We start from the raw sequence: 26,302 nt of genomic DNA, 5'->3' as shown, positions 1-26,302 counted from the left end.
GAGAGAGTGTCTGTGAGAGTATCTGTGAGAGAGTGTCTGAGAGTATGTGAGGGAGTGTGTTTGTGAGAGTGTGCTTGTCTGTGAGAGTGTCTGTTAGAGAGTATATGTGAGAGAGTTTCTGTGAGAGTCTGTGAGACAGTATCTGTGAGAGAGTGTGAGTCTGTGAGAGTGTCTGTGAGACTGTGAGAGAGTGTCTGAGTGTCTGTGAGAGCCTCTGAGTCTGTGAGAGTGAGTCTGTGAGAGTGTGTCTGGGAGAGTCTGTGAGAGACTGTGAGGAGTCTGTGAGAGAGAGTCTGAGAGTCTGTGAGTGTGAGAGAGTGTGTCTGTGATAGTGTCTGTGAGTGTCTGTGAGAGTCTGTGAGAGTGTCTGAGAGAGTGTCAGTGCGAGTCTGTGAGAGAGTGTCTGAGAGAGTCTGTGAGAGTCTGTGAGAGAGTGTCTGTGAGAGAATATCTGTGAGAGTGTCTGTGAGAATCTGTGAGAGAGATTCTGAGAGAGTCTGTGAGAGTGTCTGTGAGAGTCTGTGAGAGAGTGTCTGTGAGAGAGTATCTGTGAGAGAGTGTCTGAGAGAGTGTCTGTGAGGGTTTGTGAGAGAGTGTCTGAGAGAGTCTGTGAGAGAGTGTCTGTGAGATAGTGTTTGTGAGAGTCTGTGAGAGACTGTGAGAGTCTGTGAGAGTGTCTGAGAGTCTGTGAGAGTGTCTGTGAGAGAGTGTCTGTGGGAGTATCTGTATGAGAGTGTCTGTGAGAGTGTCTGTGAGACTGAGAGTGTCTGAGAGTGTCTGTGAGAGTGTCTGTGAGAGAGTGTCTGAGAGTCTGTGAAAGTGAGTCTGTGAGAGAGTGTCTGTGAGTGTGCTTGTATGTGAGAGTGTCTGTGAGATAGTATCTGTGAGAGAGTTTCTGTGAGAGTCTGTCTGTGAGACAGTGTCTGTGAGGGAGTGTGAGTATGTGAGATAGTGTCTGTGAGACTGTTAGAGTGTCCAAGAGAGTGTCTCTGACAGACTCTGAGAGTCTGTGAAAGTGAGTCTGTGAGACAGTATCTGTGAGAGAGTCTGTGTGAGTCTGTGAGTGTCTAAGAGAGTCTGTGAGAGTGTCTGTGAGAGAGTTTCTGAGATAGTGTTTGTGAGGGTCTGTGAGAGAGTGTCTGTGAGAGTGTCTGTAAGAGTCTGTGAGAAAGTATCTGTGAGAGAGTGTCTGTGAGAGTGTCTGTGAGTCTTTTGGGAGTGTCTGTGAGTGTCGAGAGAGTGTCTGAGAGAGTCTGTGAGAGTGTCTGTGAGAGTCTGTGAGAGTGTCTGTGAGACAGTATCTGTGAGAGAGTGTCTGTGAGAGTGTCTGTGAGAGTCTGTGAGAGATTGTCTGAGAGAGTCTGTGAGAGTGTCTGTGAGAGAGTATCTGTGAGAGAGTGTCTGAGATAGTGTCTGTGAGGTTCTGTGAGAGAGTGTCTGTGAGAGTGTCTGTGACAGTCTGTGAGAAAGTGTCTATGAGAGAGTATCTGTGAGAGAGTGTCTGTGAGAGTGTCTGTGAGTCTTTTGGGAGTGTCTGCGAGTGTCGAGAGAGTGTCTGTGAGAGTCTGTGAGAGAGTGTCTGTGAGAGTATCTGAGAGTCTGTGAGAGTCTGTGAGAGTGTGTCTGTGAGTGTGCTTGTGAAAGTGTCTGTGAGAGAGTGTCTGTGAGTGTCTGTGAGAGCCTGTTGAGAGAGTGTCTGTGCGAGAGTGTCTTTAATAGTGTCTGTGAGAGTCTGTCTGTGAGACTGTGAGGGTGTCTTTGATAGTGTCTGTGAAAGTATGTGAGAGTGTCCGTGAGAGAGGATCTGTGAGTGTCTGTGAAACTCTGTGAAAGTCTGTGAGTGTGTCTGTGAGAGTGTCTGTGAGAGTCTGTGAGAAAGTATCTGTGAGAGAGTGTCTGTGAGAGTGTCTTTGAGTCTTTTGGGAGTGTCTGTGAGTGTCGAGAGAGTGTCTGAGAGAGTCTGTGAGAGTGTCTGTGAGAGTCTGTGAGAGTGTCTGTGAGACAGTATCTGTGAGAGAGTGTCTGTGAGAGTGTCTGTGAGAGTCTGTGAGAGAGTGTCTGAGAGAGTCTGTGAGAGTGTCTGTGAGAGAGTATCTGTGAGAGAGTATCTGTGAGAGAGTGTCTGAGATAGTGTCTGTGAGGTTCTGTGAGAGATTGTCTGTGACAGTCTGTGAGAAAGTGTCTATGAGAGAGTATCTGTGAGAGAGTGTCTGTGAGAGTGTCTGTGAGTCTTTTGGGAGTGTCTGCGAGTGTCGAGAGAGTGTCTGTGAGAGTCTGTGAGAGAGTGTCTGTGAGAGTATCTGAGAGTCTGTGAGAGTCTGTGAGAGTGTGTCTGTGAGAGTGTGCTTGTGAAAGTGTCTGTGAGAGAGTGTCTGTGAGTGTCTGTGAGAGCCTGTTGAGAGAGTGTCTGTGCGAGAGTGTCTTTAATAGTGTCTGTGAGAGTCTGTCTGTGAGACTGTGAGGGTGTCTTTGATAGTGTCTGTGAAAGTATGTGAGAGTGTCCGTGAGAGAGGATCTGTGAGTGTCTGTGAAACTATGTGAAAGTCTGTGAGTGTGTCTGTGAGAGTGTCTGTGATAGTCTGTGTGAGAGTGTCTGTGAGAGTCTGTCTGTGAGAGAGTGTGATACAGTGTCTGTGAGAGAGTGAGTGAGAGAGTGTCTGTGAGAGAGTGTCTGTGAGAAACTATGAGAGTCTTTGAGAGAGTGTCTGAATGTGCCTGTGAGAGAGTGTCTGTATGAGTCTGTCTGTGAGAGTGTCTTTGAAAGTGTCTGTGAGAGAGTGTCTGTGAGAGTGTCTGTGAGAGAGTCTGTTAGTGTATCTCTGAGAGTCTGAGAGATTGTCTGTGAGAGTGTCTGTGAGAGTGTGTGAGTGTCTGTGAGAGTGTCTGTGAGAGTCTGCGAAAGTGTCGAGAGAATGTCTGTGAGTGTCTGTGAGAGAGTGTCTGTGAGTGTCTGTGAGAGTCTGTGAGAGTGTCAGTGATAGTGTGCTTGTGAGAGAGTGTGTCTGTGAGAGTGTGCTTGTGAGAGAGTGTCTGTGAGAGAGTATCTGTGAGAGAGTATCTGTGAGAGAGTATCTGTGAGAGAGTGTCTGTGAGAGAGTGTCTGTGAGAGTCTGTGAGAGTGTGTCTGTGAGACACTATGAGAGAGTCTGTGAGAGAGTGTATGAGAGTGTCTGTGAGAGAGTGTCTTTACTAGAGTGTCTGTGAGAGAGTGTCTGAGAGAGTATCTGTCAGAGAGAGTCTGTGAGAGTGTCTGTGAGAGTATCTTTGAGTGTCTGTGAGTCTTTGAGAGAATGTCTGAGAGAGTGTCTGAGTCTGTGACAGTGTATGTGAGAGTCTGTGAGAAAGTGTCTGTGAGAGTCTGTGAGAGAGTGTCTGAGAGTCAGTAAGAGAGTGTGAGAGAGTGTGAGAGTGTCTGTTAGAAACTATGAGAGTCTGTGAGAGAGTGAGAGTGTTTGTGAGAGTGTCTGTGAGAGAGTGTCTGTGAGTGTCTGTGGGAGTGTCTGTAAGAAAGTGTCTGTGAGAGTGTCTGTGAGACTGAGAGTGTCTGAGAGAGTGTCTGTGAGAGTATCTGTGAGAGAGTGAGAGTATGTGAGAGAGTGTGTTTGTGAGAGTGTGCTTGTCTGTGAGAGTGTCTGTTAGAGAGTATCTGTGAGAGATGATTTTCTGTGAGAGTCTGTGAGACTGTCTGTGAGAGAGTGTGAGTCTGTGAGAGAGTGTCTGTGAGAGTGTCTGTGAGACTGTGAGAGAGTGTCTAAGTGTCTGTGAGAGCCTCTGAGTCTGTGAGAGTGAGTCTGTGAGAGTGTGTCTGGGAGAGTCTGTGAGAGACTGTGAGGAGTCTGTGAGAGAGTCTGAGAGTCTGTGAGTGTGAGAGAGTGTGTCTGTGAGAGTGTCTGTGAGTGTCTGTGAGAGTGTCTGTGAGTGTCTGAGAGTGTCAGTGCGAGTCTGTGAGAGAGTGTCTGAGAGAGTCTGTGAGAGTCTGTGAGAGAGTGTCTGTGAGAGAATATCTGTGAGAGTGTCTGTGAGAATCTGTGAGAGAGTGTCTGAGAGATTCTGTGATAGTCTGTGAGAGAGTGTCTGTGGGAGAGTATCTGTGAGAGAGTGTCTGAGAGAGTCTGTGAGAGACTGTGAGGAGTCTGTGAGAGAGAGTCTGAGAGTCTGTGTGGTTGTGTGGTTGTGTGGGGTTGTGTGGGGGGTGTTGTGTGTTTGGGGGTTGTGTGTGGGGGGCTGTGTGCATAGGGGGTTGTGTGTGGGGGGTTGAGTGAGTGTATGTGTGTGGGGTCGTATGTTGGGGGTGTGGGGGTGTTTACGTGTGTGGGGGGTTGTGTGTGTGTGTGGGGGGGTTTGTGTGCCTGTGTGGTTGTGTGTGTGGGTGTGTGTGGGGTTGTGTGTGGGGGGGTTGTGTCTGTGGTTGTGTGTGGTTGTGTGTGGGGGGGTTTGTGTGTTGGGTTGTGTGTGTGGGGGGTTGTGTGTGTCTGGGGTTGTGTGTGTGGGGGGTTGTATGTGGTGGGTTGTGTGTGTGTGTGGGGTGGTGTGTGGTTGTGTGTGTGGTTGTGTGAGTGTGTGGGGTTGTGTGTGTGGGGTGGTGTGTGTGGGGGGGTTTGTGTGTGTGGGGGGTTGTGTGTGTGTGAGTGTGGGTTGTGTGTTTTTGTGGGGTTGTGTGTGTGTGGGGGGGTTGTGTGTTTGAGTGTGTGGGGTTGTGTGTGGGTGTTGTGTATGTGTGGGGTGTTGTATGTGGGGGGTTGTGTGTGGGGGGTTGTGTGTGAAGGGTTTATGTGTGTGGGGTTGTGTGTGGGGGGTTTGTGTGTGTGGGGTTGTGTGTGTGGGGGGTTGTGTGTGTGAGTGTGTGGGGTTGTGTGTGTGGGGGAGTTGTGTGTGTGGGGGTTGTGGGGGGGTTGTGTGTGGGGGGGTTGTGTGTGAGTGTGTGGGGTTGTGTGTGTGGGGTGGTGTGTGGGGGGTTGTGTGTGTGGGGTTGTGTGTGTGGGGGTGTTGTGTGTGAGGGGTTGTGTGTGTGGTTGTGTGTGTGTGGGGTTGTGTCTGTGGTTGTGTGTGGGGTTGTATATGTGGGTTTGTGTGTGGGGGGTTGTGTGTGGGGTTGTGTGTGGGGTTGTGTGTTTGGGGTTGTGTTTGTGGGGTTGTGTGTGTGGTGGGTTGTGTGTGGGGGGTTGTGTGGGGGGTTGTGTGTGGGGGGATTGTGTGGTTGTGTGTGTGGTTGTGTGGGGTTATGTGTGGGGGGTTGTGTGTTTGGGGGGGTTGTGTGTGGGGGTTGTGTGCATAGGGGGTTGTGTGTGGGGGGTTGAGTGAGTGTGTGTGTGGGGTTGTGTGTTGGGGGGTGGGGGTGTTTATGTGTGTGGGGGGTTGTGTGTGTGTGGTTGTGTGTGTGGGGGTGTGTGTGCATGTGTGGTTGTGAGTGTGGGTGTGTGTGGGGTTGTGTGGGTGGGGGTTGTGTCTGTGGTTGTGTGTGTGGTTGTGTGTGGGGGGGGTTTGTGTGTTGGGTTGTGTGTGTGGGGGTTGTGTGTGTCTGGGGTTGTGTGTATGGGGGGTTGTGTGTGGGGGGTTGTGTGTGTGTGGGGTGGTGTGTGGTTGTGTGTGTAGTTGTGTGAGTGTGAGGGGTTGTGTGTGTGGGGTGGTGTGTGTGAGGGGGGTTTGTGTGTGTGGGGTTGTGTGTGTGAGTGTGGGTTGTGTGTTTTGTGGGGTTGTGTGTGTGTGGGGGGATTATGTCTTTGAGTGTGTGGGGTTGTGTGTGGGTATTGTGTATGTGTGGGGTGTTGTGTGTGGGGGGTTGTGTGTGTGGGGTTGTGTGTGGGGGTTGTGTGTGGGGGGGTTGTGTGTGTGGGGGTTTATGTGTGTGTGGGGTTGTGTTGGGGGGTTTTGTGTGTGGGGTTGTGTGTGTGAATGTGTGGGATTGTGTGGGGGGTTGTGTGTGGGGTTCTGTGTGTGGGGGTTGTGTGTGGGGGTTGTGTGTGGGGGGTTGTGTGTGAGGTGTTGTGTGTGTAAGTGGGGTTGTGTGTGGGGAGTTGTTTGTGTGGGCAGGTTGTGTGTGTGTGTGTGGGGTTGTGTGTGTGGGGGGGGTTGTTTGTGGGTGTGGGGGGTAGTGTGTGTGAGGTTGTGTGTGTGTGGGGTTGTGTGTGTGGGAGTTCTGTGTGTGTGGGGGGAGGGGGTTGTGTGTGGGGGTTTGTGTGTGGGGGGGATGTGTGTGGGGCTGTGTGTGGGGTGTTGTGTGTGTGTGGGGGGGTTGTGTGTGTGTGTGGGGGTGGTTGTGTGGGTGTGGGGGGAGTTGTGTGTGTGTGGGGTTGTGTGTGTGGGGGTCTGTGTGTGTGTGTGTGGTTGTGTGTGGGGGTTGTGTGGTATGTGGGGTTGTTTGTGTATAGGGTTGTGTGGTTGTGTGTTTGTGTGTGGTTGTGTGTGAGGGGTTGTGTGTGTGTGGGGTTGTGTGGTTGTGTGTGGTTGTGTGTTTGTGTGTGGTTGTGTGTGAGGGGTTGTGTGTGTGGGGGGTTGTGTGTGGGGTGTGTGTGGTTATGGTGTTGTGTGTGGGTGTGAGTTTGTGGGGTTGTGTGTATGGGGGGTTGTGTGTGTGTGGGGTGGGGTGTTTGTGTGGGGTTGTGTGTGGGGGGTTGTGTGTGTGGGGTTGTGTGTGTGGGGGATTGTGTGTGTGTGGGGCTTGTGTGTGGGGAGGATGTGTGGGGGGTGGGGTTGTTGTGTGTGAGGGGGTTGTGAGAGGGGGGTTGTGTGAGTGGGGGGTTGTGTGTGGGGGGGTTGTGTGTGTGTGGGGTTGTGTGTGTGGGGTTGTGGGTGTGGGGTGGTTGTGTGTTTGGGGGTTGTGTGTATGTGGGATTGTGTGTGTGGGGGGTTGTGTTTGTATATGGGGTTGTGTGTGGGGGGTTGTGTGTGTGGGGTTGTTATGTGTGTGAGTGTGTGGGGTTGTGTGTGTTGGGGGTGGTGTGTGTGGGGGGTTGTGTGGGGTTGTATGTGTGAGGGGTTGTGTGTGTGTGGGGGGTTGTGTGTGGGGGGTGTTTGTGTGGGGTTTTGTGTGTGTGGGGGGGTTGTGTGTGGGGGCGTGTGGTTGTGTGGGGTTGTGTGTGTGGCGTTTGTGTGTGTGGGGGGGCTTGTGTGTGGGGGGTTGTGTGGGGGTTGTGTGTGGGGGGGAGTTGTGTGAGGGGGTTGTGAGTGGGGGGTTGTGTGTGTGGGGTGTGTGTGGGGTTGTGTGTGGGGTTGTGTGGTGTGTTGTGTGTGGGGTTGTGTGCGCGTGGGGTTGTGTTTGTGGGGGGGTTGTGTGTGGGGTTGTGTGGTTGTGTATGGGGGGTTGTGTGTGTGGTTGTGTGATTGTGGGTGTGTGTGGGGTTGTGTGTGTTGGGTTGTGTGTGGGGGGGTTGTGTGTGTGGGTTTGTGTGTGTGTAGGTTTGTGGGTGGGGTTGTGTTTGTGTATGGGGTTGTGTGTGGGGGGTTGTGTGTAAGCATGGGCGGATCTAGCGGATCTCGCGTACGCGAAATTGCGGATTTACGGATTCGCAATCCGCGAAGATACGCGAACTCTAGCGGATTTGCGGATTTTCCCTTTTTTTTGTGTTGGCGCGCGTTCGCGCCGATTTTGGGACAAGTTCGCAATTGCGAACTTACTTTTCGGCTCACAACGGGCGCAACTATGTTGTTTTTACAGCACCCTCTGTTTTTACAGCACCCTCTGTTTCACCACTGCCACCCTCTGGGACACCCATGCCACCCTCTGGTGTGTGAGGTTGTGTGTGTGTGGGGTTGTGTGTGTGGGAGTTCTGTGTGTGTGGGGGGAGGGGGTTGTGTGTAGGGGTTTGTGTGTGGGGGGGTTGTGTGTGGGGCTGTGTGTGGGGTGTTGTGTGTGTGTGGGGGGGTTGTGTGTGTGTGGGGGGGTGGTTGTGTGGGTGTGGGGGGGAGTTGTGTGTGTGTGGGGTTGTGTGTGTGGGGGTCTGTGTGTGTGTGTGTGGTTGTGTGTGGGGGTTGTGTGGTATGTGGGGTTGTTTGTGTGTAGGGTTGTGTGGTTGTGTGTGGTTGTGTGTTTGTGTGTGGTTGTGTGTGAGGGGTTGTGTGTGTGTGGGGTTGTGTGGTTGTGTGTGGTTGTGTGTTTGTGTGTGGTTGTGTGTGAGGGGTTGTGTGTGTGGGGGGTTGTGTGTGTGGTTATGGTGTTGTGTGTGGGTGTGAGTTTGTGGGGTTGTGTGTATGGGGGGTTGTGTGTGTGTGGGGTGGGGTGTTTGTGTGGGGTTGTGTGTGGGGGGTTGTGTGTGTGGGGTTGTGTGTGTGGGGGATTGTGTGTGTGTGGGGCTTGTGTGTGGGGAGGATGTGTGGGGGGTGGGGTTGTTGTGTGTGAGGGGGTTGTGAGAGGGGGGTTGTGTGAGTGGGGGGTTGTGTGTGGGGGGTTGTGTGTGTGTGGGGTTGTGTGTGTGGGGTTGTGGGTGTGGGGTGGTTGTGTGTTTGGGGGTTGTGTGTATGTGGGATTGTGTGTGTGGGGGGTTGTGTTTGTGTATGGGGTTGTGTGTGGGGGGTTGTGTGTGTGGGGTTGTTATGTGTGTGAGTGTGTGGGGTTGTGTGTGTTGGGGGTGGTGTGTGTGGGGGGTTGTGTGGGGTTGTATGTGTGAGGGGTTGTGTGTGTGTGGGGGGTTGTGTGTGGGGGGTGTTTGTGTGGGGTTGTGTGTGTGGCGTTTGTGTGTGTGGGGGGGCTTGTGTGTGGGGGGTTGTGTGGGGGTTGTGTGTGGGGGGAGTTGTGTGAGGGGGTTGTGAGTGGGGGGTTGTGTGTGTGGGGTGTGTGTGGGGTTGTGTGTGGGGTTGTGTGGTGTGTTGTGTGTGGGGTTGTGTGCGCGTGGGGTTGTGTTTGTGGGGGGGTTGTGTGTGGGGTTGTGTGGTTGTGTATGGGGGGTTGTGTGTGTGGTTGTGTGATTGTGGGTGTGTGTGGGGTTGTGTGTGTTGGGTTGTGTGTGGGGGGGTTGTGTGTGTGGGTTTGTGTGTGTGTAGGTTTGTGGGTGGGGTTGTGTTTGTGTATGGGGTTGTGTGTGGGGGGTTGTGTGTAAGCATGGGCGGATCTAGCGGATCTCGCGTACGCGAAATTGCGGATTTACGGATTCGCAATCCGCGAAGATACGCGAACTCTAGCGGATTTGCGGATTTTCCCTTTTTTTGTGTTGGCGCGCGTTCGCGCCGATTTTGGGACAAGTTCGCAATTGCGAACTTACTTTTCGGCTCGCAACGGGCGCGACTATGTTGTTTTTACAGCACCCTCTGTTTTTACAGCACCCTCTGTTTCACCACTGCCACCCTCTGGGACACCCATGCCACCCTCTGGTACATCCTCACTGCCACCCATTAGGTTTATTTATCACTGTAGATTATGGTGGTTGAAAAAAGCAAGCACACCTGCCCTTCTTCAACTGCCATCAATTAATTTGTGGGTCATTAATGTGTCAGTAATTTTGAAAGTTCCAGTCTGGCTGGCACCTGCTTCCTTCCTTATCTGTAATTTGCTTGTTGTTGCAGTGAATTTTTTTTTCACAGGACCTTTATGGTCTACTTGTAGCTATTCTATGAGCCTGCTGTTTGGGTCATAGCAGGGTCATAGAATAGTTGCAAACTCTGGAGGGGCCCCTCAGGAAGCACTACCTTGAATGTTACTAATGTTAAGTTTGAACTTTTGCACCTGCTCATTGCTTTCAGTTTAGCTAAAATCGTTTTTTCTGCAATTTCGCGCGTTTTTTGGGGCGCGAATCCGTGCGAGATCGATTTCGGAAGCCGCGAATACAAAATTGTTTTTTTTGCGACGTGTATGTTCGCGTGCTTTTGCGCGTGTTCGCGAGGCGCTTGTAGCTATACGTTTGCCAAGTTACCCTAGCGGTCGTACACGGGCGCGGCCATCTTGTTTGCGTGACGTAATTCCGTTTCCGGCCGCTATGTGTAATCTCGCAAAGTGTGCTGCTCGCTAGTACAATTTCGCGCGTGCTCGCAAGGAAAATCTCGCGCGAACTTACCCACGCGGTCGTGAACGGGCGCGGCCATCTTGTTTCTCATTCATTGCTATGGTTCTGGGCATGCTTTCTCTATCCTCTCTCAATCTCTGCCATCCTTTGCTTGTTTGAAGTTTATTTGATCTAATTTTACTTATTATCTATCCCTCTATTTTTCTAGCTCTATATTTTTGTGTTTTCTGCTGCTTTTAGTTACTTTTAAACTACTTTTTTAAACTCTTTTCTTTTCTTCTTCACTATTCTATTTCTTGTTTATCATTTAACTGTATTTCTGCCCAGACCATGGTAAAGGGAGCCGGGAAGCACCCTGAGAAGGGGAAGGGTCCCGCACCCCGTGCCCGGCTCCCGTGCGGGCGTTTGAGGGGGGAGCAAGTGGTCCCGCGGGAGATCTTCAGCGCGGAGGAAGTGGCGGCACTCATCTTCCACGTCCAGCGCCGCCTCCCCAAGACGATCCTGGGAGGCGGCAAGATCGCGACTGGCTATGGCATCCGGGAGCGCCGCAAGCGGTGGGAGAAGGTGTGCCGGGCCATGTATAAGCTCTCTGGGGTCCGGCGCACATATAACCAGGCCACCCACCGCTGGACCGATGTCATGGACCGGGAGCGGGACTTGCTGGACGCGCTCGGCGTAGAGGTCCCCGGGCTTGGTGAGTAGTAGTAGCTATTCATTTACTACTCTGTTTTATCCGGCTCTGTTATTTGCAAATCTTTGTTCTTTACCAAGAGCAATAATGCTGCCGATTACATTGAGGTAAATTATATTTCAAAATCTTCTATGCATTTCAGGTGCACTGCTCTCCTTCTCAGTAGCCTTGCTTGCTACTATGCTTCTTTGTTTTGTATGTTGTGTTCAGAAGCATTTCATTGGCCTGAGAAATTATGTATGAGTGTAGTGTAAAGATAAGAACTGCGTAATGCTAGACACTAAGGGTCATATTTTCAATTACCGGCGCATCCCTGCAAAGTAGCAGGGATGCGGCAGTAATTGTGTGCCATGCCACCACCACCCATTGGCCCAAAACGTCACAGAAGCCTTACGCATCTGTGCCGTAAAGGCAGCGCATTGCTGGAGTTGCGTGCCAATGATGGCGCAGCTCCAGCAATGCTCTGGGGTACCCTATCTCCCCAATGCTGCATCAAGCCGTACGTCGGCTTCAAGCGCGCAGGGTTTGAGTCATGCATCATTGTCCTAAAAGTGACTGATTGACATCTTGTAGATTTCCCTCAGCCACTTTTAGGATTCGTTCCTGCGCAGGTACGCCCTCCCTTGCGCCGGAACGCCCCCTGATGGCGCAGGGCTTTACAACGTGATGCATCGCCCATATGCCCATATGTGTTTTTTTTTAATATATACGCCGCACCAACACCATGGCGAGTCTTTTGTTCTGCCGCTGCGTCACAAAAGGCACGCAACAATGGAGGAAAATAGGCCGCAAGGGACTTCTAAATCAGCCCCAACAGACTGAAGTCCAGTCCTTCCTTTAGGACACATGGCTATAAGAAGAAATAGTGGCGGTGGTGGGTGGATTGATAGTTTGAGTATTCACTGATCTGCAAGCAGGATGGACTTTGTCTGTCACTTCGCGTGCTGCGGACTGCTGCCTGCAGTGCCAGGCCTAGGCAAACCTCTTTAGTAGTCTGTTTATTGAGTTACATAGGAACTTTCTAAGTCAACGTTCCGCAAATCAGGCAATACGAATAACGTAGTATACCACATGAGATAGATCCCGTGGAATAGTTGTCTATCTATTTGCTATTTCTCCAAAATATTTTGTTATTGTTCTTTTGAAATGTTTGATTTGGTTGAAAAATCTCATCCATGTTTTCTGGTTTTTCTTTCTTTCATGTTGTACATCAGCTCCCCCCAAGGGCAAGAGGACACAGGAGGAGGGTGCTGAGGATGCAGGCCAGGATCGGGCAGGCGAGGGCTCCTTTGCTGGCCCCAGTAAGTTTACATTTTAATAAAGAGTACCTATTTTTTCCTAGCGTTCCTCATTCGATTTTTTCTAAATCGTCTTTGATCTTCTTGTAGACTGGATATAAATTCTTATCCTGCCTCGAATATGACTCCCTGTGGTATTACTAGACTATTCTTATTAGTCTGTCTGTGTAGCTAACTAAGATTGGACATTTGGCAATTCCATTGGACTCCCATTCTATTCAGCAATAGCTCTATGCACTGTCTCCTTACTGACTAGATAGTGTGGCAGAGTCATTCAGCTCCCGAAGTCACCGATTATTGATCCCCAATGATCTCTAGATTATCGTACGCACGACAAGAGAGTACGGAGTCACAGCACAGTCAAGAAGTGTCAGAGGCACTCATGCTTGCAAAAATTCCAAAACCTTTAGCTCATCCACTCTAGTCTGGAGGAACAAAAACCACAGAGTCTATTTAAGTTTAAAAGCTTTATTAAAAGTAAACACATTTATTAAAATCTACTTTGTCATAAAACTATTTAACTGAAAACGGAAAAGTGGTTAGTGCTGACGATTAATTGGACACATTTCTTGTGGTCGAGCCGAGCTCTCACCTGGTTTGAACTTGATCCTGGTCGTGTTCTTAGGAGTCAAGCTTCTGTCTGTTAGGAGAAAAAGTGGTGCGTGTTAAAAATCAAAAGCAAGCATTCATCAGTTGTGCATAAAAGTGCAGCAAGACAACAGCCTTCCCTGGAAAATGGGACATTTTTACTTTGGAGTAGACAGTCACAAATTATTACATTGTATTCAGTTTTTTTAACATTTCTCCTAGACCAAATATTATATAGTAGTGAGTGGTGTATTCTAACATTCTTAAATGTACTTTGTAGGTGTAACATCTGGTGACGGGGCCAGCGCGGAGGTGGCTGTGTTGGGCGAGGACTCGGCGGACTCTGGGGAGGAGGCGGTGCAAGAGCCGGCGGACGGTCCTGTGGGGGTTCAAACGGTGGTGGCGGAAACAGGTAAGCTATATATTCCTTACTTATTGAGATTGAAGACTGCATAGTGTGCTTTCTGTACGGGTGTATTACAAATCAACCAGGTAGTAGCCTCCTCGAAATGTACTTCGACTTAGCTGTGAAGTTTTTGGTGAGAAGAATCCCAATAAGTTCTTAGACGAACGTGATGGATGGGATGAACGAAAAGCGAAAGAAGGGTGTAAGTAAGTGGGACGCGAACTTGTATGATGGCTGGCAAAGAAGAACGATATGTGTTTGCTTGGCCCCCGAGGTGGCTGGGAAGGAAAGAATATGGTATGGTGCATGGCTGGGTCAATGATGAAGCAAGGATGGGTGGAAGGACAGCAGCCTGGGTGGGTGAAACAGAAACTGTATGCGTGCGTATACTTTGACTGAATGGATGCCTGGAGCATGGTATTCTCTGACTCTTAGATAGCACATGTGTATCTAGAGAGAGTAGATGGTCGCCAGATGAAGTAAGTGTTACCTTGAAGAGCATGTACCACCGCACCCGCACGTCCGTTCCAGTGCAGGGAAGGCAAGGAAAAGAAATTGTAAATGTGTCCAATACTACCATGAATAGTAGCAGTACTTTGTATTGCGTCTGCAATCACAGCATATATCTGGTTATTACGGTGGACACTCCGTACCTCTCTTAATAACTTTAGTTTACTTGTAGTACGTCATTCATGTGTGGGTGTATCACTGTTCACTCAATATTAAGCAAAGCACCTAAAGTCATCCCATATGTCATCAAATACGTCCCATGTGAAGTGATAGATAATCAAATTAGTTAGCTTCTTCATTTTCCTTTTCTAGTACTCATTTGCACTGTAGGGTGAAAGGTAAATTAATTAAGCAGTAGCCCTTGTAACAGAGTATTCTCAGTGCCACCCGTAATAGAAAAGTAATAGCTTCACCACCTGCATGTACTGGACCGGTACAGTAACGCAAGTCTGTCTCACTCATCATGGTGTGCAACTTTTTTTCTCGGGTGCAAGTTCACTGTGCTGTCCATGTCATTCTGCCGGCTTGCATAAGATAACGTACCAATTTCCCTAAACAAGAGAGAAGAAGAAGAATAAGACTGGTGTACTGTCATAGTCGACTGTAATGGAAGTCCATAGTGGTCGTAGAATTTGTTCATTAAACTACCACTAATGTTAGAGCAAGGATGCAGAAGTGGGAGGTTACATAGATACTGTCCTCAATAGTTATGTACTGTGCTTTCAATTTGCTACTTGTACTGTGACCCAACTTTCGGCTCAATCACTTTGTGTTATTAATGCTAAGGAGCATTGGTTACAGACTATGTCTTTCTTTCTTCATATAGTTGCTCCTTCCAAATCAACAACACGGAGGGAGCAGGCTAGAATGGCCCGGCAACGGAGGCTGGAGGCCACTGTCGCCGAATATCGGCGGCTGGTGGCCCTGGAGGAGGAGGAGGACACGCAGTCGAGCGGGGCAACAACAACATCCTCGACTGTGACCACTGCATCCTCCTCCGTGACTAAGCCAGCGGGACCGAGCCGGGCTAACAAAGACAACCGCCACCGCCAAGCAACAGAAATACCAGCTGCCCCCCACAGGAGCTGCAAGGAACGCCAACGCCGCCTACGAGTCCGAATGTCCAACCTGGAGCAGGAGGTCCTGAAGTATAAGAACTTGGTTAAGGGCCTCCGCTCCGAGCTTGCCACCCTCCGCAAGGAGTATGATGCCCATGCCGCAAAATGCACCAGCACCAGCACCCTCCAGTAGTGGAGTGTCCCTTGCCCTTTTTTTATAGACTTTTGGGGGGTGGGATTTGGGAGTTGGGATCGTTTTGGGACGTTTCAAAGACAATCGTTGGGGTTAGGGTGGGTGAGGGAGATTATTTTGTTAGGGCTACATAAATATATTTTTAAACTTTATCTGACCATACCTGTTTTTTACTGCTTTTCAGTCTGGTGGGTGGGGGGCGGGGGTGTAACAGTAACTTTGTTTTCCTGAACAGTCGTAGGACTTTAGTAGTACAACCGTCAATCTCTTGTCTACTCCGAAATAATACTCCATTATACTACCTCCCACCAAACGCTTATCTTACCTGTAATTTGTGTTAGAAATTAGGGCTAGGCCCAGGGCTGGCTCCACGTGAAATGGGGATTAACGTTGTCAATCCTGGGCGGGTGACATTTCCTCATTGCGGTGGTACTAGTGGTGTGACACAGTGGCAGTTGCATGCCTATGGAAAAAAAGAAAACGAAACCTTGTTTGTCCTTACTGTAACATTACAACGGTTACGGTACGATCGAGAATATAGCAGGTGACAGACAGAACAGTGCCATAATGTAGCCTAACAAATGGTAAAGTATTTGCTTGCAAGTATAACTAGTACTTGCGTTGAATTTATTTGACATTGGCTACTACTACTAGAAGATATAGTACTGAAGCTGAGTAAGTCTAGAAGATATCCTCGTATTCCTTCACCAGCCTGTTGCTATGACCTTATCCTCCCCAGCAAGTGTGTGGAATTATTGATGTCATTTTAGTCAGACATCAAGCAAAACAACACAGCCCGGGGGAAGAGGGTTAGGGTTTGTAAAATGGATGGGAATGGGGGTTTCTTTTTGGGTAGGTTTTGTTGAGAGAAGAAAAAAAAAGCAGAGCCTGGACAAACAATAATTGAAGATAAAGACAATCTTTGGTTACAAAGTAAAGCTAAGCACATGCAGTCACACTCATAGATTAAAACAATGGATACTGTATCTGTATTGCGTATGTTGTTGGAGTTGTCCTTGAATTTGGTAAGTAAGTTGCATGCAGCAAACAATTCCTCTTATTGGCGGCACTCCTCCATTCCAGCTGACGCTTCGTCCATCAATGTTGGTGACCACTGACAGAAGACACCCTGTCCACTGCCTGCCTGGCGGATGTTGACTGAAACCCGGCCTGTAATTATTGAACGGAAAACAGGAAGTGCTATTACAATACCACTGATAAATAAATAAAAGGTATGTACGCTGTGTGGTTCAAAATGTGACACTTTGATTTCCCTAATAGACAGTACAATATTTTTGAAATTGCGTGCTCTGTCTGAGTCACCTTTTTAAGGATAAATAAGTATGGCCAAAATATTATAGCGGATCTTTCCCCTCAAGGTAGGTGTACTGTAAACTGTGTTTTAGAACAAAATTTGACCTTCCCAGCAATGCTCCCACCAAGACCCTTACTAAAGCCAGTCGCAAAAATGTAGAAGAACCCCAATCAGATCTCCAAAAACGATGCCTAGCAGAAAAATGGTTACAAAACGTACTTTGAAAGTAACAGTAGGCCCAAATACAGACCGTGGATTGTATTCAAACCACTTGCAAGCAAGCAAAAGTATCCATAGCCAGCATCGCTCCAACAGTGCTCTACAACACCAGAACTGCGTTGCAATAGAACCCCCCGAAACACATGCAATCCTGCTGCTAGGGCTAACCCTAACAAACCCTAACTTACAAAAAGTGCCAAAACTGGTGTTTCCTTCAGGATTTTGTCCAAAACACTTCTATCCGGTATTAGACCTTCCCAGGAATGCCCCAGGCAAGACCCGCCAACCCACCCGGAAAAAACCACCCGACAACACCCCCAAACAGCGAAAAAGCTAAATCTCATACTTACAATATCTCTCGGCCTTCGGTCCAAACGCGGCGCTGTGCAGCTAGGTCACTCATCATCATCAATCATCATAACTCCTGTTTTCCACCACGGATTTCCTGAAAAGCAAATGCAATCAAGATTAGATTGTCGCAGCAGTGCTTCGACAGAGACCCCGGCCGCAACCCACCCACGAACAGCAGGAAGCCCCCCAAAACGCTACATTGAGCAAGATGACAGAAGAAATAGCAAAAAAAAGGCTGTTCCTTCAGGATTTTGTCCAAAACACTTCTATCCGGTATTAGACCTTCCCACGAATGCCCCAGGCAAGACCCGCCAACCCACCCGGAAAAAACCACCCGACAACACCCCCAAACAGCGAAAAAGCTAAATCTCATACTTACAATATCTCTCGGCCTTCGGTCCAAACGCGGCGCTGTGCAGCTAGGTCACTCATCATCATCAATCATCATAACTCCTGTTTTCCACCACGGATTTCCTGAAAAGCAAATGCAATCAAGATTAGACTGTCGCAGCAGTGCTCCCAGACACCAAAAATTACCCACAAACACCCGGAACCCCGCCAAAGAGCACCTCAAAGGCAAGCAAGTCAGCAAAAACGGCAAGAAATTTCCACCTCATATTTGGTCCAAAACACTTTTGTCCATTATTAGAGCTTCACAGCAATGGGCCCAAATCCGTCAACTCACCCGCAAAGAAGTACAACACCCCCACAAGTGCTGAGTCTTTCTTCATTGGGCGTAATCCAGCACTCTGCTTTGAGGGAAATCGCAGTCTGGAGGAGGAGGATAGAGGAGCATGTTCTTCAGAACTTGTGAACCTGAGGAATGTAGACTGCGGCACCTTCAAATCAATAAGCAAACAAGTGAAGACAGTTCTGATGATGGTCTTGTTTTTGGGATTAGGTGATTAAAGTTTGAATTAAATTAACTGTGCAAAACAAAGAAAGAGAGACACAAAGCACACAGGAATAAAAGTGAATAAGGACGAAAAAGAAAGTTCTTGATTGATTGTCTCATTTTCAGGGCTCGGTGTCAGGGAATAAGAACAAGATTTCGTCATCATACTCTGCAAATTCAGGCTGGATGAGGTCAGTGCCACCGAACAGAGAAAAAATCCCCTCATCTACGTTGCCGTCCTCCTCGTCTTCATGCGGCGTGCTTTCTCGTACTTTGTAATCTGGTGGTATGAGGTGCTGATTCATCTTGATCATTGTCAGCCGCTCCACATTTTTGGGCGAGAGGCGGCTCCGTTTGGGAGTTACAATGCCACCAGCAGCACTGAAAACACGTTCAGAAGACACACTTGCGAGTGGGCAAGACAAATAGTTTATAGCCAGGTTGAAGAGCTGTGGCCACAATTGTTTTTTGCCATGCCAATACTGCAATGGCTCATCATTAAGAAAGACCTCTGTTGAGTCATTCAGATAGTCCTGCACCATCGACTCAAGGTCATCAACTGTTCCTCCACTTTGCTTACTTTTTGCTGTGCCTGTGACATTTTTTCGAGAACCATACCCCATCAAACTTAGCCAATCCTCCTCCGCAGCCCCTGTTAGTGTTGTCATTGTGTGTGGTGCAGATGATCCAGTTGCCGGTGTCTTTAACGGCTGAGAGGTCACTTGTGCCCCAGCCACAGGTGCAGAAGTGGATTCTTGTGACTGGGGATGGCCTGCTGATGCTGATGCTGATGTACTGTCTTCTCCTTCAATAACCTGCCGTTCTTTTTCAAACCTCTTGGCTGACCAGGCTAACCAATGTTTGTACTTTTGAACATCTGCATCAGCAAAAGGAAAGAATGCTTCGCCTGCCAGCGCCTTTTTGTAGCGTGGATCCAGAATAGTAGCACAAATGTAATGCTGATCTGACTTGATCTTTTGAAGACGTTCATCACCACGTAGGCGCTCTAATAATTTCTCAGACAAAATAAAATGGTCTTTTTTTTTTACATCTTTTTCAAACTCAGAAGACACCGCCATCAGTTGGTGCTCCAGCATGCACAACAATGGGATAGCTTTTCCCAAATTACAGTCCTCCTGGCTGACTGCACGCGTGAAGAACTCAAAAGGACGAAGCATGTCTGTCAGGCTTTTAACTATGTCCCATTGCGCCGCACTCATCCGCAGGTCCTCCTTCTGAGATGTATCCTCTGTGAAGAAATAGCGATCGAGTACCGTATACTGCTCATACAGACGCTCAAGCATGTAGAAGGTTGAGTTCCAACGTGTTGCCACCTCCTGGATGAGTGCTTTCACTGGCATTCCACGTTGAAGTAGCAGTCTCCGCAGATGCTTCCGGGCCTTAAAAGAATGGCTGAAATGGTTGCACATTTTGCGGCAGGTGGCCATTACCTCGAACGCTGGACTCTGTTTATCAATCAAGAATTTTTGAACTACCAGGTTGATACAGTGCGCCAAACACGGCACTCTAACATGGTCACCCTTCAACATGGCCTTAACTACATTGGCGCCATTATCCGTGGAAACATAACCAATCTTGCGTTTTAGGGGGGATAGCATTTTCAAGACCTTTTTGTTAAACTCTTCCAAAAGGTTTTCTGCTGTGTGACTTTTCTCCAAGCCAAACATGGCTAGTGTTGCATGTTTCCGAGCAGCTTTGAAAACTTTGTCCGGGTCAACACCTGCGTTTAGCTTTGCTTTAACACCTGAAAAAGAGACCCAGTGTGCAGTGATGCACATGTAATCAGCGCCTGCGCCACTGGTCCACATGTCTGTTGTCAGATGTATTGTGTGAACAGCACTCTTCTGCAAAGCTGCCCCAATCGCCTCCAGCACATCTTCATGTAGTGCTGGAACCGCAACTCTGGCAAAATAGAACCGGCTCGGAACCTTCCATTTAGGGCAGAGCGTTGCCACTAATTCAAGAAAACCTACCGCTTCTACAAAAGAAAAAGGTAGAAGGTCCACAGCTAGCATTTTAGCCAGCTTAGTGTTATACAGACGCGTCAGTGGGTGGTTGCGTTCATATGGCACGTCTGAAGTAAGCATTGTTCTAATGTTGCCCTGGACCAAGCATTTACGGGCTGATAATGACTTCGTTGACCCAATTTTGCTCGCTGGTGAACTTTTGTGCGTTGGTGTCTCACTCGCTCCAACACTCTTAGTGTGCCTCACATTGGGTGTGCTGCTGACAGGGGTACTGGGTGTAAGGGAAGTGTTTGACACGTCTTCTTCCTGCTCGTCATCATCAGATGAAACATCAACGTTTCCTTGAATTTGGCCTTTCTTGATCGCATCTAGGTGCGCAAACCATTTGACAGTGTGCTGTCTCCTAAGATGACCTCTCTGGCCTCCGGTACCATAGTTGGTACCTGGCTTACCACGACTAACTGCTTGCTTACAAATGGTACAAATGGCAAACTTTGGATTTTTTGGACAAACAGTAAAGAAGTCCCAAACTGGGGACTTGAAGTGTCTGTGGGACATGGAGGAGGCGGCGATACTGGTGGTGGTGGTCATGAAGCTAATGCCAGATGAAGTGGAGGATCTGGATTGCCCAACTTTTGTACGTTTTGCACTTTCACCGCCACTAATTAAGGTCGAGGTTGACGGAGGTCTCTTCTTGCCAGAAAGAAATATGGAAGCGGGACGAGTTGGTGTACTACTTAACTCCAATGATTGTGGTGTTTCCACTGCCTCCTCATCGACAACATCATCATCATCATCACGCTCAGCAGCTCTTCGGGCTAGGGTCAAAATGTCTGTTTGCTGCATGCCCGCTGGGGCTGCAGTGACTTTTATGATGACTGGGTCGTCGTTGGCAGAGTCTTCATCAGCAGCAGTATCCGCCACTTCTTGTTGAGACTCATCACACTCCATAACTCTGAGACTTTGGACGAGCTTCCTTTTACGCTTAACTACCTTTGTCGGATCATGGTGTGCCTCACTCTCAGACGGCTGTGGTGCTGGTTCCCAAGTTTGATCCGTATCATCAGAAGGAGGTGTGCTTGAAGAAGATGTAGACACCACCCTTGATCTCTTCCTTGCTAGGGGTGTGGAAGACAATGAAGGATCATCAGGAGGAGTGGCTTCCTCAAATGATACCTCGCCTTGATTGTCGATTTCCTGATGTGCCCCTACTTCGGGAGGAACAACTATTGTGGGCACTTGTGACCCTCCATGCACCTCTGCTTGCGCATCTCCTTGCGCTGCCTCTCCTTCCACATGTACTTGGGCTTGTACTTGCACATGTGATTGTTGTTGCGGCTGTGGTTGTTCAACACTCGTCAGATGAGCTACAACAACCTGTGTTGATTGAGGGACATTGCTGCTGCTTTCTTGCGATGAGCCAACATCACTGGTCGATGGTGATTGAACAACTATACTGGCTGCCTCTGCAGCACTCAAGGGCTTGGACTTAAGTTGGCGTGGTGGTGGTGGTGGCACTGAGCCCAATGGAGCGGGGGTGCTGCTGCCAGCTTGGTCCCCAGCAGATCCCGCTGCTGCTGCTGCAGGCATACTTTTTTTTTTACTCCCAAAAAAAGGGGCGGGCAGCACACCAGTGTCCTTGGTAACTTGCTTCTTCTGCTCCTTACTGGCACCTTTCTTGCTAGAGGAGCTACGGGTTACTTTTTTTGGGGCCATCTTCTTCAGAGCAGGTCAGCAGGCAGCAGTTGCACGAGTTGCAGAGGGTTCTGTGTCCAGACGTGACGTCGCGTGACGTTATGCTGCACACACACACCGCTGCAGGACTTCTTCCTGGCACTGGTGGTTCTCTTGAGTCTTCTTGTGCACCTAAAAGCAATGGAAGACAGAGGAACATCAGTTCAGTTATACACCCCAAAAAATCGACAAAACACAGAAAAATGAGCACAATCCCATGCCATCCATGATGTTTACATTGAAGACACCCCACAGAAAGACTAGGGACATGCAAGTATGCAACACTCACTACCCCTGGGCATAATGGATGAAAAGTAGCCAAAATAAGTGCAGGCCTCAGACACTGCCTCTCCTCAAAATGGCCCCTTACACCCCAAGCACATGTTGCCTGTACCAGCCAGCACTCAAGATGGCCACCACCACCACCCACATGGCCAGTCCACATCAACAGTACACCCCCAAAAAACAGAAAAACAGCCAGAAATCACCACAATCCAATGCCATCCATGATGTTTACATTAAAGAGAGTGAGACCACACCACAGGCACACTCAGTCCATGCACCACCACCCCTGGGCAAAAGGCCACACCAGCAGCCCCCCAAAAACGACAAAAAACAATAAAATAAGCACAATCCCAGCCCATCCATGGCCTCAATTATGTTTAAATTCAAGAAGACACCCCACAGAAAGACTAAGCCCATGCAACACTCACCACCCCTGGGCAAAGGGCCACACCAGCAGGCCCAAAAAAACGACAAAAAACAATAAAATCAGCACAATCCCAGCCCATCCATGGCCTCAATGGTGTTTAAATTCAAGAAGACACCCCTCAGAAACACTAGGCCCATGCAACACTCACTACCCCTGGGCATAATGGATGAAAAGTAGCCAAAATAAGTGCAGGCCTCAGACACTGCCTCTCCTCAAAATGGCCCCTTACACCCCAAGCACATGTTGCCTGTACCAGCCAGCACTCAAGATGGCCACCACCACCACCCACATGGCCAGTCCACATCAACAGTACACCCCCAAAAAACAGAAAAACAGCCAGAAATCACCACAATCCAATGCCATCCATGATGTTTACATTAAAGAGAGTGAGACCACACCACAGGCACACTCAGTCCATGCACCACCACCCCTGGGCAAAAGGCCACACCAGCAGCCCCCCAAAAACGACAAAAAACAATAAAATAAGCACAATCCCAGCCCATCCATGGCCTCAATTATGTTTAAATTCAAGAAGACACCCCACAGAAAGACTAGGCCCATGCAACACTCACCACCCCTGGGCAAAGGGCCCCACCAGCAGGCCCAAAAAAACGACAAAAAACAATAAAATCAGCACAATCCCAGCCCATCCATGGCCTCAATGGTGTTTAAATTCAAGAAGACACCCCTCAGAAACACTAGGCCCATGCAACACTCACTACCCCTGGGCATAATGGATGAAAAGTAGCCAAAATAAGTGCAGGCCTCAGACACTGCCTCTCCTCAAAATGGCCCCTTACACCCCAAGCACATGTTTCCTGTACCAGCCAGCACTCAAGATGGCCACCACCACCACCCACATGGCCAGTCCACATCAACAGTACACCCCCAAAAAACAGAAAAACAGCCAGAAATCACCACAATCCAATGCCATCCATGATGTTTACATTAAAGAGAGTGAGACCACACCACAGGCACACTCAGTCCATGCACCACCACCCCTGGGCAAAAGGCCACACCAGCAGCCCCCCAAAAACGACAAAAAACAATAAAATAAGCACAATCCCAGCCCATCCATGGCCTCAATTATGTTTAAATTCAAGAAGACACCCCACAGAAAGACTAGGCCCATGCAACACTCACCACCCCTGGGCAAAGGGCCACACCAGCAGGCCCAAAAAAAGGACAAAAATCAGCACAATCCCAGCCCATCCATGGCCTCAATGGTGTTTAAATTCAACAAAACAGTTGTATCATGCACCCCTAACCAACCCTGGTCCTACTGGATACTGTGGCTACCCACAATATAATTTATTTAATGTTCTGAAAAAGTTCCAAAATTTTACTTGCAGCAACTGTAAAGCCCCAAACAAACTTACTTGTGAAAGTTGATTTCTAATCCAAAAGTGATCCAAAGACAGTCAAAAAGGCCTCAAATCCAAATATCAAGCAGCACCCACAAAAAGTAATCCTTCCAGCTCCAGATCCAAATGAAAGTGACCAGGAGATGGACAAAGCACTGGGAGGAGCCTGCTGGACAGGAACAGGAAGTTGGAGACTGTGGGGCACTTCCTTCCTCCCCCCCCCCCAAAATGGACTCCTTGCAAAAAAAAAGGCCATCCAAATGTCAACCTGAGGAGTGATTCTGATAAAAATCATAATTTTCTGAAGGTTTATCCTGTTTGCTGGTGATTTTCTTGTGCGAAATTGCAAAATCTCTATTTCGCAAGTGCGAGATTGTTCCTTTCCGCCGCAACTACGTGTTCGCAATTGCGAACTCTCGCGAGGTGTGCTGTGCAAGGTGGCAAGCCGCGATTACGTATTCGCGGGCGCCAAACTCCCGCGGGAACACGCAGCAAGATCTAAAATGGCGCGTCACTCGCAAAGAAAAACAACTCGGCAAACGCTAAATGACGGAAAGTGAACGCCGTGCACCACGCCGCGCGCCGCAACCAAGCAAAAAATCCGCCGCGAGCGGATTCACGGATTTTTGACAAATTCGCGAGCGTTCGCGGATTGCGAATTTGCCGAAAATCCGAAAAATCCGCGAGCGGAGCGGATTTTACGCCCATGCTTAGTTGTGTGTGTGGGGGGTTGGTTGTGTAAATGTGGGAGGTTTTGTGTGGGGGTGATATGTGTGTGGGGTTGTGTGTGGGGTTCTATGTGTATGTGTGAGGGGTTGTGTGCGAGAGTGTGTGGGGTTGTGTGTGGGGGGGGTTGTGTGTGGGGGGTTGTGTGTGGGGGGGTTTGTGTGTGGGGTTTTGTGTGTGAGTGTGTGGGGTTGTGTGTGGGGGGTTGTGTGTGGGGGGGTGGGGGAGGTTGTGTGTGTGGGGTTGTGTGGGTTGTGTTGTGTGTGTGGGGGGGTTGTGTGTGGGGGTGTTTGTGTGGGGTTGTGTGTGTATGGGGTTGTGTGTGTGGGGTAACAGAATGGGATGGGAGGTGAGGCGGTGAATGGGATGGAAGGGAAGAGGGAGTGACAGAAGGGGAGAGGATTAAAGAGGTAAAGAAGAAAGTAATGGAAATAAAGGGGGAGGGGAACAAGGAGGGAGACAGGTAGTGGGAGGGTGGGGTAAAGCGAAAGAAGGGATGGGTTAGGGAAGGGTGGGGGAAGGGAATGGAAAGGAAATGAAAGGAAGAATGAGGGGAAGAGAAAGGAAGAGAAAGGAAGGGACAAGGGAGGGGAGAGGGCAAATGAGAGAGAGGGTGGTGAGGGGAAGGGTAGGGTATGGAAGAAGGGATGGGTGAGGGGAAAGGGGAGGGAATGGTGAAGAGGAAGGGAGGTGAAGGAAGGAAGAATAAGGAAGAAAGGATGGGTAGGTGGAAGGGAATCAGAAAAGGAGCAGAGGCGAGGGAACAGATTGGAAGGGCAAGAGGCTGTGACTGGGAGGGAATGGAGGGGAAGAGAAGAGAAGGGGTGGATATGGAAAAGGAGATAAGAGAGTGCAGGATGGGACCGGAATGGATTGAATGGGAAGGGGAGGGAAGTGACAGAAGGGGAGAGGATTAAAGAGTGATGGAGAAAAAGGGAACTTAAAAGAAAGGGGGAAAAGGGGATATGAGAGGAGAGATGGGAATGTAAGGTAGAGATGGAAAAACAGGAAAGAGAAAGGAAAACGGAGGGAAGTTTCAAGCCAGTATCAAGTCAGTATCAAGCCAGTATCAAGCCAGTATCAAGTCAGTATCAAGTCAGTTTCAAGTTTGGTTTCAAGTTCGTTTTTCATTTGGTTTCTACACTCACCTTGTCCCTTTCACCCAGCCCCGCTCAGTTGTTTTGGAGCCTGTGAGGCCCCGGCCCCCTCGGCCTCTCGGGGGCCTCGGCTCCAGCCGCCAGCAGTGGTCCTCTCCGTCCGGTGCTCATGAGTGCAATGCTGCGCCTGCCTGGTTACCAGCCTTGTATACCACGGACACGTCACAATAGAGACCTTCAACCTGTCATCATGCATCACCGGTTTATGGGCGATGACAAGTGTTGCATGCGGTGTAAGAGGGGGAGCAGCCGAGACACGGTTTTAATTCAATTACATTAAAAAAAAGCAAAAATCAATTTAGTCACAAAATGATCCTGTGATGGACCTCAAAGACGATCTAATCTTGCCCGACCTTCTCCCACCTCAGTGGCCTCTCCTTGTCCATGCTGCGGCGGAGGCCTCCCCTCTGCACTTAGCCTGGACCTCGTGACATCACAGAGGAGGGCCTGGCACATCACATGTGTTCCATCCACAGGATTCCCCTGCTGGTGCTGGCCTCGACCTCGTGACGTCACAGTGCGGGGCCTGGCACGCCACAGGTGTTCTGTCCACAGGATTCCCCTGCTGGTACTGGCCTTGACCTCGTGACAACACAGAGGAGGGACTGGCACGTCACAGGTGTTCCATCCACAGGATTCCCCTGCTTGTGCTGGACTCGACCTCGTGACGTCACAGTGCAGGGCCTAGCATGTCACAGGTGTTCATTCCACAGGATTCTGCTGCTGGGAAGGCGCGGCCCTAAAGCTGTCACAACTTGCTTGCACACACACATCCATACAAGCACGTGCGAAGACACTCACACTCACACACTACAATTTATCATAAACTTTACCAAAAGAGCCCAATGAGGGCCACTCTTCATTGGTCACAGTGAGAGAACTTCGAACCAATCACACCCGGGAGCAGTTGTTGCGTCTCTTCTGATATATGGGTCTCCCCTTGTGGACGGTATACCATTCACAGCAGGAGCTCTCATTCTTCACCAGGCTCGTAATGGGGTCTCACTTGTGGGAATTTCTAGAACAATCTTTACTGTGTGTTGCTCCAAGGTGCTTCTAATTTCCCTGTGAGTCTTATCATAGCTGCCAAGTTTCTGCGGTCATTGTGTGAAGTGCCGCTCCAGTCCAGGTTTTTTCCTCTGAATTATGGGACGTGTAGTCTTGT

Source organism: Lissotriton helveticus, chromosome 7, assembly GCF_964261635.1.
Source record: "Lissotriton helveticus chromosome 7, aLisHel1.1, whole genome shotgun sequence".
NCBI classification, from domain to species: domain Eukaryota; kingdom Metazoa; phylum Chordata; class Amphibia; order Caudata; family Salamandridae; genus Lissotriton; species Lissotriton helveticus.
Note: the sequence above shows the minus strand (reverse complement) of the source record.